We start from the raw sequence: 16797 nt of genomic DNA on the forward strand, positions 1-16797 counted from the left end.
TTAAATAGATTTAAAGTTGATACCATGTAAAAGGAAAAGTCTGTGTTTGCATTATTGTATAACAGGGTGTCATTGACTGATTAAAAAAATACTATCCTGATAGAGTAGATATAAGTATATGTTTAGTCTTTATATTTGCACAAATGATTATATGCAGGTAGCATTTAACTAGTGAAATATTTGAAGAATTGCAAAGAAGCAATATTTGCTAATTGCTAAAGTGGGAGAGCAGGCAAAGGAAGGGGGGAAATCTTGCCTATAGGGTTTATTGAGTGATTGTCCAAGTAGCTTTATACCTTTTTATACTTGTAGGATTTTAGTTTCCAGATGGTAGGTTCTCTTCTCATTCATAGTGGAGAGGAATGGGAGAGTAGAAAGCAGAATAAAGATTCAAAGGAGAAAATGAAATTGCAATTATACTGAATGAATTGGGGTTTTAGAAATAAATACTTATGTGACAGAGGACTTAGGGGAAATTGTGGGTTTCCATGGTAGAAGAAAGGTTGTCATGAGAAAGATATTAAAAAAATAATGTTTATAAGTGCAGATTTTTGAGTTTAAATTATTTTGTGTATGTGGCATATTTCCTTTCACATCTTGCTTCACTATTTTATTTTTTCCTTCTCTTTTAACAGATTTAGTTATATTCTTTGATGTTTGGCAGCCTTAATTTAGTACTTTCAATAAGAAGCAATGCAAGAAGATGAGTATATTTTTTGTGAAAATGAGGATTGTATTAACATTTCAAATTTATTTGTCCATTCTGTAGATGTTACATATTCTGTGATGAGATGTGAAATATTGTCTTGATTGTAGAGTGGGTATAGTAAATGAACTTTAAAAAAACACAATATTAAAATGTCTCAATTTGATAACAAGTTTATTTCCTGTGTATAGATTTGAATTGCTTTTTCTATTAAACTTAGTAATTATAAAAATTAAATATAGTAACAAATGTAGAAATATATAGAGAATGTATAATATTCTAATAGACTAGTAAATAGCAGTGTAGTGCAGATAGTTTTGCTTTACCTACTTTCAGTAAAGTTTGGGATTCATGTTTTTTGTTATTATTTTGGTTCTATTGTTGTAAATTTTTTTTAACTGGGTGTTGAGCCCTGGGGTGCTTAACCACTGAGCGACATCCCCATCCCTTTTTATTTTATTTTTTCATTTTGAGACAGAGTCTCACTAAGTTGCTAAGGGCCTCACTATTGCTGAGACTGGCTTTGAACATGTGACCCCCTTTGCCCCAGCTTTCTGAGTTGCTGGGATTACAGGTGTGCACTACCATGTCAGGCTAGAAGTACGAATTTACAAATAATTTTGAGCCAACAGTGCCATGTATATATAGCTCCAGTTGCTCAGGATGGCCAGGCGGGAGGACCACTTGAGCCCAGGAGTTCTAGGTCAGCCCTCATAATATAGTGTGATCTTGTCTTAACAAACAAATAAATATAATTGAGATTAATGGCATGTATGTTTTTTTGAATGCTAGAAAACTTTGAGGCAGGCAATTAAGAACTTAGAAGAAATGAGTTATTTTAAAATAGGTCTTTTTCTTGTAACTAGTTTAGCAACTACACTTCTGTCTGGCTAAGGACTAGAGAATGCTAAGTTATCAGAAATACTATAATCCCTTTATTAAAAATTATATAAACACAATTTTGAGTTAATGTACTAGGTTATTTTCTAGAGATTTTGAATTTCTCTTGTTCTGCTTTTATTAACTTGGAATATATTTTTGAACCTAAAAATGTGTTAGAACTGTTACATAAAATGCTTTATTGTTTCTGATAAAATATTTCATTTGTCCTACTTTTTGTTTCTGATAATTTGGCTTTAAATTTTCATTATCTTCGTTTATATAGCTGGAAAAAAGTACTCCAGTTATGTGAAGAGAACTATCTGGTCCAGTATCAATGTACTACCAACAAAGAGTGTTAATTTTCTGTATTAGTCTCTGATAGATTGATGATAGCATGCCATTTAAAAAACATCAACAGACCAATTTAGTTTTAAGAATACCTTTTCCCTTAAAATTTTAAAGTATTTATTAGTTCTGTTATTTATGAAACTACATTCTTAATATATTTAAGAGCTGGGGGAAATGTTACTGTTTGTTCAGTAAAGTAATACTATTTGAATAATGGAGAGTATTTGCAGTGCTTTTAATGAAACACATTTCTGCTTTTTCTGTTTTAAGATGATTCAAAGTTATCATTCATACTTTAAAGAAATCTTACCTTTTAACTAGAAATTATGTTTGAAAAAGTCCAATTTTATTTGTGATGCTTATAAAGCACTGATGGGTCAAGAAGTATTAGTTGCTGCTAATTATGTTTAATTCAGCAGTTTCTACTATGGAAAGAGTTTTGTTAGATTTTTCACATTTAGCTATAACTATTTCATCCCGACTTTAAGACTGTTTCTAATTCTGATTCTTTGGAGGGGATAACCTGTATTTTGTACTTTTATAGGATAGAGGGGAGCAATCAGCAGCTTGGAAATTCAGTCAAGTGATCTGGCGGGATGGGCATTTGCCTGACACATTTTATAGAGGTAATTCATTGTTCTACTCAATCTTTTAGTTTCTTCCTACGGTAAGATACTCATGGCCTTGCATATGGATGTGCATGCTCAAAACTGTTGGGTAGTACTTTGCTTTTACTGGAGAATCCCTTTTCCTTTTTTACTCACTTACATGTAGCACAAATGTTATGTACAAATCACATGATACCCCTATTTGTACATGTGAATATCTGCATGTTGAAAATAATGTTACTGGTTTTGTAAGATGAAGTCATTATCTTTTTTTTTTTTTTTTTTTTTTTTGGTTAATTATATATTACTTGCTTTTTTCCTGAACCCAGGTTCCCTTACATCAGGAAAACAGATGACCCTTTCCTTTCTTGTTGGCCTGTATTAGCACATATAGTAAGCCTGTACTTTTATCTTTCAAACAAAATGAAAGAAAATTAAATATATAACAGTTTTCAAGGTATTTACATATCTGTCAGAGGCACATCCTCATGCCATTTATTAATGATGATAAAAATTCTAAAAAGTGTCTCCATGAGTTTGAAAATTTGAGAATTCATTTAACACTTGAGAATTGAAAATATTAGCAGTTTACTGGCCATATTTTAGGATTTCCTCCTTTTTTCTTAATTGTCATGTTTGTCACTTTTCATTTTTTTACCCAGCTTTATTATAAGAGGAATACACACTTAAGCAATAGAAAATGTCATGTCATAAAAAAAGTTCTCCCATTTTCTCATTCATTATTAGCACTGTATATTCTTCCAAACATTTTCTGTACATATACAAACCTTTATTTTTGTATCTTGTATTTACATTTGTTTTAGATGGATGCTGTGCATACTTTCAGCAGCATGCATTTTTTTGTGGTACTAGGTAAAAATCTTTTGTATCTTTGCATATCATTCCTTCTCATTTCTTTCCGAGTAGTATTCTAGTATTTGGATGTATCAATTATTTTAACTGGCCACCTGTTTATGGATATTTAGGTTATATTTGCTAATATAAATGGTCATGAAATAAATATACAAAGATGGTTTTACCTTTGTAGATATTTTAAAACATAGTTGGAGTTTAAATTCCTAAGGGAAAAATAGTTGCGCTAAAGAGCTTCTGTGTGTTAGAGTTTGCTAGGTGGATTGCCTAACCAAAAAAGAATGCCCATTATCATGGGCTGAGGTTGTGGCTCAGTGGTGGAGAGCCTGCCTACCATGTGTGAGGCACTGGGTTCGATTCTCAGCACCACATATAAATAAATGAATAAAAATAAAGGTCCATCAACAACTAAAAAATATATGTATAAATAATTAAGAATAAAAGAATGCCCAGTATCAGTACTTTAACAGAGTGGGAATCCGTCTGTCTCCTTGATAACACTAGCTAATATCAGACATTTTTATATATGTCAGTTTTTTATTTATTAGCTTTGCTTCTTTTCCCCATTAATACTGGTCATATGGTATATTTTGGGTCTCTTTGTGTATATGTGAATTAGGGAAAGGATGTCCTTGTCATTTGCTAGGGAAATATTTTTGCTTATCTTTTGATTTTGGTTTCATTTTTATCCTACAGAAGTTCTGATTTTTTTCTGATAGAATATGGTGATCTTCCTCTTTATGTTGGAGTAGGGTAGAGTAGGGTAGAGAGTTCTGTGTTAGGTGTCATCCTTGAGTCTAGGACTCAACTTTCCCTTCCATATTAAAGCATCTTTGAATGACACAAATCCCTCGTAGAACATTGGAGAACGTACTTTGTATGGCTTTTTGTCATAGTGTGGCATTCTTTTTTTCTCTTAGTGACACATAAAATACTTTTGTGTCTTAATATTGGCAGTTTTAGATTTAGTGAACTATAGTACTTGAAAAAGTTGAACAGTAGATTATAGAAACAGGCCCTACAAATACATACAAAATTGAATAGTGCAAGTGTTTAAAAGTGTAGAAGAGATATGATCACTCATTAAATGGAGTGAGGATAACTGGTTAACCATTTGTAATAAAGTAGAGCTGAATCACTATAATTATTGCTTTCCCAGAAATACTCCTTTATCTATAGATGCAGACTTTAAATAATTTAAATTATAATAGAACAATTTAAAAAGTAATAGAAATTTTATTTACTGATTCTTTTTTTAACTTGTATTTATTTTCATTAACTTTTTTTGACAATGATAAATATGTTTTTAAAAATTTTTTTCATGCATAGGGTATTAATGTCTGTCTCACAATCCATGGTCCTTCCCCTCCCATCCCACCTCAACCCTCCTCTCTATCCACTCACTCTCTCCTCTGCAAAATTCAGTTCATACTTCCCCAACCATCCCCCACTATGGATCAGCATCCACTTATCAGAGAAAACATTGGGTCTTTGGTTTTTTGGGATTGGCTTATTTCACATAGCATGATATTCTCTAGTTCCATCCTTTATCTGCAAATGCCATAATTTCATTCTGCTTTAAGGTTGAGTAATATTCCATCGTGTATATGTACCACATTTTCTATATCTATTTATCTGTTGAAAGGCATCTAGGTTGGTTCCACAATCTAGCTATTGTGAATTGAGCTGCTGTAAACATTGATGTGGCTGTGTCACTGTAGTATGCTGATTTTAAGTCCTTTGGGTATAAACTGAGGAGTGGGATAGCTGGGTCAAATGGTGGTTCCGTTCAGTTTTTTCTGAGGAATCTCCATACTGCTTTCCGAAGTGGTTGCACTAATCTGCATTCCCACCAACCATGTATGAGTGTACCTTTTCCCCACAACTTTGCCAACACTTATTATAGCTTGTATTCTTAATAATTTATTTGCTAATTCTGCTATCATTGGAGAACATGCTTTGTATGACTTTTAATTTTAAAATTAATATTCTCTGATACTAATTTTTAAATTTGTTTCATAATTATAAATTTTACATTTGATTTATAATTATAAATTAATAATTTATAATTTACAGTGCATATCCCTTTTATAAAATTATAATTTATATAATAAATATGAATTTATAATTATAGATTATTCCTTTATAATGAATAAAAAATTTACATTTATTGAGGCTTATTTTATTTCTTCATGTTATGGACCTGCTGGAGAAAATTCCATGTGTGTTTGGAAACAATGTGAATTCTACTGTTGGTAGAGTTTTCTTTATATGCCAAGAAGGTCTAGTTGGTTGACAATATGGTTCAAGTCACGTGTATCTGCTAATTTTATGTGTTTTTTAAATTCTTTCAATTATGTAGATTGTGGGTTTTGAAATCTCCCATTTAATTGTTGAATTGCATATTTTTCCTTTCAGCCACATCAGTTATTATTTTGGGGCTCTGCTTCTAGGTACATATACAATTATTTTATCTTCTTGATTTGTTGACTACATCATTATGAAACACGTTCTTTGTCTTTAAGTCTATTTTATTTTTTGTGGTGTTTGGGATTGAACCTGGGGCCTTGTGTGTCTGGGTAAGCACTCTACCTCATCACCAGCCCTCCTGCAGTCTTTTTATCTGATATTAATATGACCATTCCAGCTATCTTTATTGTTACTGATTCTGAATCTTTCCCCCCCATCTTTTTACTATAAATCTCAAATGTAAGAGAGTGTTGCTTGTTGACAGCATTATAATTGAAGTTTGTTTTTTTCCTACAATCTGATAGTCTCTGGCTTTTAGATCATTCACATGTAATTGTGGATTTCATTGGATTTACATTCCTTTTTTATTTTTAAATTTTTTAGTTGTAGATGAACACAATACCTTTATTTTATTTATTTATTTATTTATTTATTTTTATTTGGTGCTGAGGATCAAATCCAGTGCCTCACTCATGTGAGGCAAGTGCTCTACCACTGAGCTATGGCCCCAGTTCTGGATTTACATTTTTATTTTTGCTATTTCTTTTGTATATGTTTATTATGTTTTTGTTCCTCTGTCTCTAGTGCCTTTTGTATTAAATACTTTTTAGTGTGCTATTTTAATTACTTCATTGACTTTTTACTATATTTTAAAAGGTATTTTCTTTGTGGTGTGTTGGCATTATATTATACATTTATCAATCTGCGTAATACCATTGAGATACAGGAACTTTGTCCATTATAGGTCATTTTCTCTTCTATTGTGCCACTATTATAATATATATATCTATATATGTGTTATAAATTCAGCAGTTCAAAGTTATAATCATTTCTTTGTACCTTCTTAGGTCTTTAAAAGAAGTAAGGTTTTGTTATTTTAGATTAGCCCATGTGTTTGCCATTTCTGGTGCTTTTCATTGCTTCTTTTGCATTTCAGTCTAGTGTCTTTTCCTTTCAGCTTCCTGGACGCCCTTTATTTAATATTTCATGTAAATCAAGTCTCCTAGCAAAAAATTTTGTCTTTGTTTATCAGGGATTTTCATTTTTGAAAAATAGTCTTGCTGTTTTCTTCTTGGTTGACACTCTTTTGCTTTCGACTCTTTGCGTGTGTGATGCCACTGTCTTCTAGCCTCTCTTGTTTCTGGTTGGAAGTTAGCCATTCATCTATGATGATGGCCTGCAACATGCTGGGTCATTTTTCTCTTCTGCTTTCAAGATTTTCCCCCTTGTGTTTGCTTTCAATAGTTTGACTATGATGTGTCCAGGAATAGGTCTCTTTGTATTTATTCTGCTTGAAGTTCCTTGGGCTTCTTGGATCTATAGATTTATTTTCCTAAAGAAAGGAGGAAAGAAGTCAAATCTGGACATTTTTCGTCCTATGATTTATTAATTTTTTTAAACTCTTCTCTCTTCCTTCCTCCAGAAATGTTGGCAAGCTGGATGTTCCACATGTCTCTTAAGCTTTTTTTTTTTTTTAGTCATTTTTTTCTCTCCATATTTTAATTGGATACTTTCTATTAATGTGTCTTTAAGGTCACTAATTTTCTTTTGTTATCTCGATCAGCTATTGAGCCCTTCTGCTAAGTTTTGTTTTTTATTTTTTTTTTAAATAATGGGGACTGAACCCAGGGGCACTTAACCACTGAGTCACATACCCAGCTCTTTTTATTTTTTATTTTGAGACAGGGTGTCCCTAAGTTGCTTAGGGCCTTACTAAGTTGCTGAGGCTGACCTCAAACTTGGGATCCTCCAGTCTCAGCCTCCCAAATTGCTGGGATTATAGGTGTGTGTCACCATGCCCAGCTCTTCTGATTAGTTTTTAAAAAGATTTTAGTTATTATGCTTTTCATCTTCAGAATTAGAGTTCATTTATGTAATTGCTGTGTTTTTATTGAAAATCTTAATGGTTGATAATTTTCATATTTAAATAATTAATTTTAATAATTAAAAAATTTAATTTTCTTAATTAAAAAAGTTAAAACATGGGTTCCTTCCTTTATGTTAACACAACTGTAATAGATGTTTTGAAATCTTTGTTTCAGCCAACATATATAAGACACCGTGTTAGCTGGTATTTTTCATGAATATGGGTCACATATTTTTTGTGTGTCTTGTAATTGTTGAAAATGGCATTTTTCTTAATATTGTAGAATTTCTGGATTGTGATTACTTCCTCCCACACATGGTTTTTGTTGTTACTGTTGTTTTCATTTTGGTTTTTGTGTAATACAATTCTGTTGTTGAAACAAAGCAACATTTTATTTTTGACAAAAGTTTTATTTGGGAAAATAAATGAGCATGAATATCCCAGAAAACTCTGAAATTGAAGGATACTGAGATAAATAACTCTATCAGGAATTGAACTTTTAAAAATATGCTAACGATCTTGAAATATTTTTAAAAAATAAATTAATGTAATACTTTTTGAAATTCACAGATGAAATTATTACTGGATTTACTTTGTGTGGGGGAAGATTTCTTGTCTTTGTATCCTTGTAAACTGGTAGAACATTATAGAATCTTTCATTTATCTCCAAGCTTCCTGTGAAGGAGTATATACAAACCTTTTTTTTTTTTAAAGTACTGGGAATGGAACTCAAGGTCACTTTACCACTGAGCTACATTCTCCAGCCCCTTTTATTTTGAGATAGGACCTTCATAAATTGCCAAACCTTCCTTGAATTTGGCGATCTTCCTAATAAACCTTTGTTATAGTTGGAATTATAGGTGTGTGCCACTACACCTAGCACACACTAATTTTGATAGGTAAGAATATTATTTTTAAGGATCTTCAGGGTAGGAAATTCCATAAAATCTTCAGTCTGATGGTATGGTCAGAAATGCTTACTGTCAGGATGTTTTCTTATGTACAACCTGGACTTTTTTTTGTTTTTTGTTTTTGGATATACTCCACATTTTCTGTATGATTCGGTTAGCTCCTCCTGTTCAAGAAGATATCCTTGCTGACCAAGTTTTTTATTTAGGTATTTAACATGATTTTAGAACTATAATCTTTTCTATTGTGAATGCACATGTGTTTGGTATGGTATTGTTTGTGTTTGTTATTTCTAAGGCCTGCCATTTTGTTTGCTTTTCCTTTTATAGACTTTACAAAGCAGATAAGAGTGGTGTTTTTCAGTGGTTCCTTTCTTTGTTTTATCTTTTCTAACATTTTAGATCTTCTGCATTTCCTTCAATTACTATTATCTCTAAGACTATAGATTACAAATGTAAGCAAATTATTCTTTACAAGACCAGGGTTAATCCTCAGTTACTAACTACCACTGTCCTATTTTGTTTCATACCTAAAAAACAAGCCAGTGCATTGGTCATTCAGACATAACATTACTGAATTTTCAAAAAGTGGTCACTTCTGAATTTATACCAGGTTGCACATAACTGTATTTGTATAGCTTTCTTTCCCTCCATAAGTAATGTGATTTGTTTGTTGTGTATGTGTATGTTTTATTGTAGGATTTGGATGGCATAAGTGATTAAGGTGGTATTGAGGGTTTCTGAAGCCTGTGAAAGGTAGAAACTCAACCATGATTTATTTTTCAACTCTACAGCATTCTCTTCCTTGAAGTCTTCATTTTTACCCTAGTCTCAGGTAATTTTAATACTTACTTTTCATAATCTTGAGTTAGTAAAATTTTTTCAAACGTGAAACCTTGCTGTTAAAATTTTGTTGTTTATATAATAGTTTTTTTCTGTTTTAATTTTTTATCTGAAAGAAACTTTTGATTTAATTTGTTCATGAAAAGACATTAATTTTAAGACAAACTTGATGAATAATGATATAATTTTATATTAAGTTTAGTTTAACACAGAAAATTATGTGTAACTTATTATGTAATCGTATGTGAAAGTGAAGTTAGAAATTGTTTTCTTTTTTAATCCTCTTCCTTAACAGCAGATTGCATTTCTTCACCTTTGTATTCTAAACACACATACATCCATATTACATTTTCTAGAATTTCCAGGGAATCTCTGTTTTCCTCTGTAGAAAACTTGGACCTAGTAACCTAATTTATTTTTATTGTATAATTTTTGAAATATGATAAAACACACTAACTGCTGTACATTTATACATATTATATGTTTGCCTATGTTAATATAAAGAAGCACTCTTGTAGATAATTCAGAAATCTTTTATGTTTTATATTTAGTATATAGACTTGGCTACTGTGACAAATTAGAAATACATATTTGCTTGAAAAGTTTGTGTAAAATGTCCAAATGATTATATGGAGACTGGAGAATTATTATGATCCAGGGTTCCCTTTTCTTGCTCTGATATTGCTTTCCTTCCTTCCTTCTTCTGTTTCCCCCTACCCCATCCTACCTTTTCTTTGTTTCACTGAAACTTGAACTCAGGGCATTGTGTGTGCTAAGTTTGCACTTTCCCCCTGAGCTACACCCCCACCCTAAGCAATTTTTAAAAAAAATTTTTTAGTTCTTGATGGGCATTTACTTATTATTTTTTTTTTTTATTTATATGTGGTGCTGAGAATCGAACCCAGTGCCTCACACATGCAAGGCAAGCACTCTGCCACTGAGTCCCAGCCCCAGCCCCTAAGCTGTTTTTAATATTTGGTTTCCCTCTTGTTGTCCAGGATGATTACCAGTGTGTCTGCCAATAGGGAGAAGAAAAAGGGGAGGACATTATCCTTTCCTTTAATGGGAGTTGTGTATCACTTTCACTCTTATCCCATGTGCTGTAACTTTGTGACATAGTCACAACCAGCTACAAGAGAGGCGCATAATGAGTCTTACCTGGGCAGGCATGTGTCTCCAATAATTTTTATAATTGGGTAAGAAGGAGAGAAAAGATTCTGGAGTGATGGCCAGCTATCTATCACATTAGGGTTTGTGTCAGTTAACACTTATTCTGTTACGGAGTGTATCTTTGTTACTATTCAGCACATATTTTAAAAATAATCTTTAGATGTTTAGTATTTATTTATAGTATATAGTGAAATTTATTTTAAGAAGTATTTTTTTATTGCCTAACAAAACTGAGGAAAATTCAGTTTTCTAATAGAATCAGTATTTTGATTGTTAATGATTGAATTTTTGGGATTGGCATAAAATGCAATGGATATAATACTTAGAACCAACAAAATGTAGATTTCTGTTTTGCTTGATTCTTTTCCCTGCTTTTCCCTATCTGTTAAAGATAAATTACAGATATATCTTAGCCAGGTGTGATGGTGCATGCCTGTAACCCCAGCAATTCAGGAGGTTGAAGCAGAAGAATTTCTAATTGGAGGTCAGTCTCAACCTCTTAGTGAGACCCTGTTTCGAAATTAAAAGGGACTGGGAATATAGCTTAGTGGTGGAGTGCCCCTGGGTTCAATCCCCAATACCACAGAAAGAAAAAAAAAAAAAAATTATGTGCACACACACACACACAGCTATTTCTGAAACAGTTTGAGTTGGCATACATATGATTTCAAGTTTCCAAAATATCACTATTTTGTTGAGTGTTTTAGAAGATTTTGGTGATAAATAATTGGAATGCATTAGATTGTGGGATTCCTTTTTTTTTTTTTTTTTGAGAGGCTTAAGTGTTATGTAGAAATGCATTAACATTGGCTTTAATAAATTTTAAAGATACTTTTAGTTGTAGATGGACACAATACCTTTATTTTGTTTATTTAGTTTTTTTTTAATGTGGTGCTGGGGATCGAACCTAGTGCCTCATGCGTGCTAGGCAAGAGCTCTCACTGAGCCACAACCCTAGCCCTGGGCTTTAATAATTATAAATTATTTTTCTGTGGTTAAAAAATTGTCACTTTTAAGTCATCATATTATACATTCTGATTAATAATTGTGTTAGCAGCTATTGAAATTAGATTCTTATTATTTAAGTATGTTTTATTGATGCTAGTACTGATTTGAAAGAACTTTTTGTCCAGTTGTCATTATTGTAAATGATGCTATTAGGATGTTTTAAAATAGCACATTAAAAATCAACATAGTTGAGGCTGGTGTTGTGGCTCGGTAGTAGAGCACTTGCCTAACATTTGAGAGGCACTGGGTTCAAACCTCAGCACCACATAAAAATATGTAAATAAAGGTTTAAAAAAAAGTTAAAAAATATTTCTTAAAAGAAAAATGAATGTAGTTTACAAGATAGGCTTTGTAAGATACAAAATGATAGTTATACAAAGGTGTATCTGAAGAGTTCTGAATGTAGAATGTGCCTACACAAGAAATATTGTTTTTAAATGAGATTAAACAGTTTTTGCTAAATCATTTTGTATGTATATGCACACACACATAGATACATGTATATGTGTGTATATATCTATATCTGTGTGTGGGGGTGGGTAACTGGGAATTGAACACGGGGATGTTGTACCACTAAACTGTATCACCAGACTTTTTTTTTTAAATTTGGAGGCAGAGTCTCACCAAGTTGCCCAAACTGACCTTGAACTTATGATATTCCTGCCTCAGCCTCCTGATTCACTGGGATTACAGGCAAGTGCCACCATGCCCAACTTATAACTATATTCTGAAGGATGAAAAAAAGTAGAAAACTTTTTAGGAATGACAAATGGTAAAAATTTTTTAAGTTTCTTGATTGACCATTGATTTCTTCATCTTACCAAATTATCCTAAGACTGATATTTATGTTTCTTTTCTGTTTTGATTTTGGGTGAGGGTGGTTTGCTGCGGTCAAACCCAGGGCCTTGCACATGCTATATCCCCAGCTTTGATATTTGTATTTTTAATGCTATCATTTTAAAAATATAATTTCTTAATGAGTTATGCATAGGTTAGAAATTGGTGTAACTGACATGTTAACTGGATGTTAAAAATTAATGTAACTGGCATCCTCCATACAAAAGAGGTTTGCTGAAAATGATTTGGATCAGAAGTAATTTGTAAGATCTAGCTGTTCTGTTTCTTGTTTCCAGAACAAATTCCTCTGAGTGCCTCTCCTGCCTAAAGTGAAGTTTCTTTTTAGGTGTAATCGGTTCTGGTATAAGGGTGGGGTATTGTTGAATTTGGGAGAATATTTTAGTTGAAAATTATCCGCTTAGGAAATACAATGATATTTAGTTTCTTAAGCTTGACCACCATACTGTTTTGACTTGTAGTATATAATTGAAGTTCCACATTATACAGTTACAGTTGATGGAAAATAATATTACTGCCTAATTCAATAAATAAAACAGAAATGTGGGATGTTAAATGAGAAATATTTCTTACTTTCATGCTTGAATGCAGATTAATTAAAAGTGGTAAGTGGCATGTAGATACTCCTTGTATGATCTGAAGGGGATAAGGATTTTAGGTGGTTGTGGCACAGGCCTTCAAATCTGTTACTATTTCATTTTATTTATTTGTTTGTTTGTTTTTTTTGGTACGGGGATTGGACTTGGGAACACTTGACCACAGAGCCACATCCCCAGCCCTATTTTGTATTTTATTAAGAGACAGGGTCTCACTGAGTTGCTTATTAGCACCTTGCTTTTCCTGAGGCTGGCTTTGAATCCTCCTGCCTCAGCCTCCTGAGCCACTGGGATTAAAGACATTTGCCACCATGCCTGATTCTGTTTTCATTTTAAAACTTACAGTCATCTTTTCTTTGGTCTTTGATTTATTAGCCATATTTAGGATTTTAAAAAATTTCTAATTGAAAATGGAAAGTAGAAGATTTTTTCTGGCAACAGTTTGAAGAAAAAATGGAGGAAGGAAGTTAATTTAAGAGGATGTAGGTAAACTTATGAAGAAAAGACTCGCTAAAGAGCAATTCACTAAGGCGTGAAGTTGGAAAGTAGAGAATATAGAAAGGGTTCAGTCCACTTTAAGAAGAAATAAGGATTCTGCCTCAAAGATTTCCTGTGTTAGCCATGAGATGGAGTACTCAGTTATGGAGATTGTTTTGCCAAGCCAGGCAGTGGTGATGGAGAGGCCTCAGAAGTAGGTGATGAGATGAGAATGAGCTCAAGGACTTTAAGGTTTCCAGGGCCTTTTGTTTTTGTTTTTGTTTTGGTACTGGTGATTGAACTCAGGGATACTTAACCACTGAGTCACATCCCCAGCCCTGTTTTGTTTTTATTAGAGACAGGGTCTCACTGAGTTGCTTAGGGCCTTGCCATTGCTGAGGCTAGCTTTGAACTTGAGATCTTCTTGCCTCGACTTCTTGAGCCACTGGGATTACAGGTGTGTACCACCATGCCCAGCTCCAGGGCCTTTAAAAGTCAGGAAGTAGTATTATATGATAAAAAGTGCATTGAAGCAATAAACTTGATTTGAAATTCCAGTTTACTTCTTACCTATGTGGTCTTGGGTAAGCCCCAGTTTCTTTGTCTTTGCATTACTACTGTCTTGAAGATTATTATAAATATTAAGTAATAAGGTAATCTGTATAAAGGTGTCCAGCACAGTATCTTATATATCTAGTATGTCCTCATCATGTTAGTTATCCTTTTTTTCCAGTTACCATAATCTTTGAAACTTAGAATACAAACACATACCTATTAATACATTTGGAAAGATAATTTTCTCATTAATTTCTTAAAACCCCAATTAAAAACCTCATTAAACATTTTCAATGCCTTGTAGTTGATTAAGAATGAGTCGTAATGCCCAGTTTGTCCGTATGTTATACTTTTGTTAAGTTTATCTTTTGAAAAGAAGTCCAAACAGTTGCCTGAAGTTTTGAAATAATTGTTACAATGCTTGTATTAAATCTACATATTTTAATTTATCGTTAAAAGCACTGACTCAAAGCTTATATGCTTGGTCAGCTTGTAAATCTGTAAAGCTTAATTTCTAATTGTTTCTAATTGCAGTTAGATGATCAGAAACATTAAATTAGAAGATGACAACAAGAAGAGTAAGCTCTCTCTTTCGAAAGACAGGAGAAAGTGATATTGATATATTTACGTTCTCTTTAAGTTCATCTTTGCTACTAAAATACTAGAGAGTTATCTAAACTGCAATAGTTAGGATCATTTTTATATAGCTGAGCCAAATATTTGTCAGGAAAGGATGCTAGGTGGGTCGGGATAGGGGTTTGGACAAGGCCCCCCAATACACATACACACAAACAAAAGGAAGCTTCCAAAAGCTTGTGGAAAAAGGAAACAGCACATACATATGCTACAAAAAATGATGAAGTAGGAAAAGTATGTTTTTGTATTGTCCTTTTGCCTCTCTTCTAAATCATAATAGTTTTTACCTTTCCCTCTGATAACTCTTAGGCAATTTCAGCCAAAATTCTCATGCAGCCAAAATTCTCATGCTTCACTGCACATTCAGAAATCCAAATACAAGAAAGGTCCCATGCTTAAAACTTGACACATGCTATTTGTCTAGTTTATTATTTTCAGGGAGGCTTAGCAAAGTGTAAAGAAAGGAAATAGATGTAATTGGTCCACATTAATAAATGAATGACGGATCAGGAAACTTTGGCAGCCCCCTAAATACCTCTGTTCCCATACCTTCCACTTCTTAGGCAGAGGGATGATTATGGGAGAGAATAAATTTTGTAAGTGGGGGAAGTATGCAGAGTGAAGTAGTCTGCTAAAGGAAGATTTAGGAGAACTTGGTTCCAGCTTGGCCTCTTCCTTTCTTTCTCCTCTCCTCAGTTCTAGTTTTCAGCCTTGTCACATCTGGGTAACCTGAACACAGGAGGCAGGATTACAGTCCCATCATTAGCTAAATTAGTCCAAGGACATCACTGTGCATCTTGTCTTGGTTCTTAACAGCTCTGCCATTTTGCACACTCTGGTGTCAGTTGCTAAGTTTCGTCCAGTTATAAAAGTCTTCACAGGCTATTCAGAGTGGATTACTATTCCACCTATTTTCTTTTTCCCCAGTTAGAGATTCATGGGAACTCATTGTTTAGTTTTTTTTTCCCCTCTCCTTCCAGAGTAGTCTTTTATGTGAGAGATACGATTTAAGGGAAGCAGTATTTCTTTTCCTTTCCAGTGTAATATTTCTAACCCTTGAATTTCCATTAATCATAGGCACATTTGGGTCAAAAATTAGTTGGCTTTATGAGGGGTAAACAGGGAGAGATATTTTAACTATTCATGTGAATTGATCACATCTTATTTTTTTCTATATACTTTGCTGAGCCTCCCTGATAATTACTAAGAAGAGAAGTAGCTTGTATTAAGTCTTGAACTTGGTACCCTTTGTTGTATTCAGATTTCTGAACGAGCAGTGAGGCATGAGAACTTTGACTGAGACCACCTAAGAGTTATGGGGGGGTGGTGAAACTATTATGGTTTAGAAGGGGAAGTTGCAAGGACAATACAAAAATGTATTTTTCCTACTTTATCATTTTTTGTAGCATAGACTTGTACTCTTTCCTTTCTTCATAGGCTTTTGGAATCCTTTCTTTATATGTGGGCCTTGTTTCCTTTCCTGTCCTGTTTACTGTGCCCAGATACAAATTAAAGTGTGTGATTTAGATGTGCCTCATTTTGTCTGAAAACACATTTAAAAATAACTGTCTTTCTTTGAAATAAAATATGAAAAACAAAATCTGGAGCCAATCATATTACCCACACCTGTTACCCTATTGTAAAATTAGAATAGAAAAAGAAGGACTGGTGGTGTAGCTCAATTTTAAGAATGTTTGTCTGATGTGCATGAATCCCTGCTTTGATCTGCAGCCTTGTTTAAAAACAACGCACACACATAAACACACACACTTAAAATATTTATTATATAAAAATATATACATATATATTTATGTTTACATGATTTGAAAAAAGAATAAAACAAAAGATCAGGATCAGTCTTTTCCCTGAAGAAATGAATCCTTTTCTTATTTGACTTCCCAAATTCCATTGTTTCTTTCCAGAAAAAGAAAAAATTCTCCAGAATAACTGTTGATCAGAGCTATTTATCTTTAAAAAAAAAATTATGTAGAAATTA

General features: G+C 32.9%; 1 protein-coding gene across 4 annotated transcripts in view; it reads left to right on the forward strand.

The window, feature by feature from the left end:
- Znf148 (zinc finger protein 148) overlaps positions 1–16797 on the forward strand; it is a 130800-nt gene that overhangs the window by 32894 nt on the left and 81109 nt on the right. Inside the window, exons 2-4 of one of the 4 annotated variants that reach the window (XM_047563631.1) lie at positions 2481–2562; positions 9361–9496; positions 12299–12375. The gene's annotated coding sequence lies outside the window, so the exon portion shown is untranslated. The remainder of the gene's footprint in view (positions 1–2480; positions 2563–9360; positions 9497–12298; positions 12376–16797) is intronic. The other 3 variants (XM_047563630.1, XM_047563633.1, XM_047563632.1) reach the window with 3 other exon arrangements.

The sequence above is a fragment of the Sciurus carolinensis genome, chromosome 9, assembly GCF_902686445.1.
Source record: "Sciurus carolinensis chromosome 9, mSciCar1.2, whole genome shotgun sequence".
Lineage (NCBI taxonomy): Eukaryota > Metazoa > Chordata > Mammalia > Rodentia > Sciuridae > Sciurus > Sciurus carolinensis.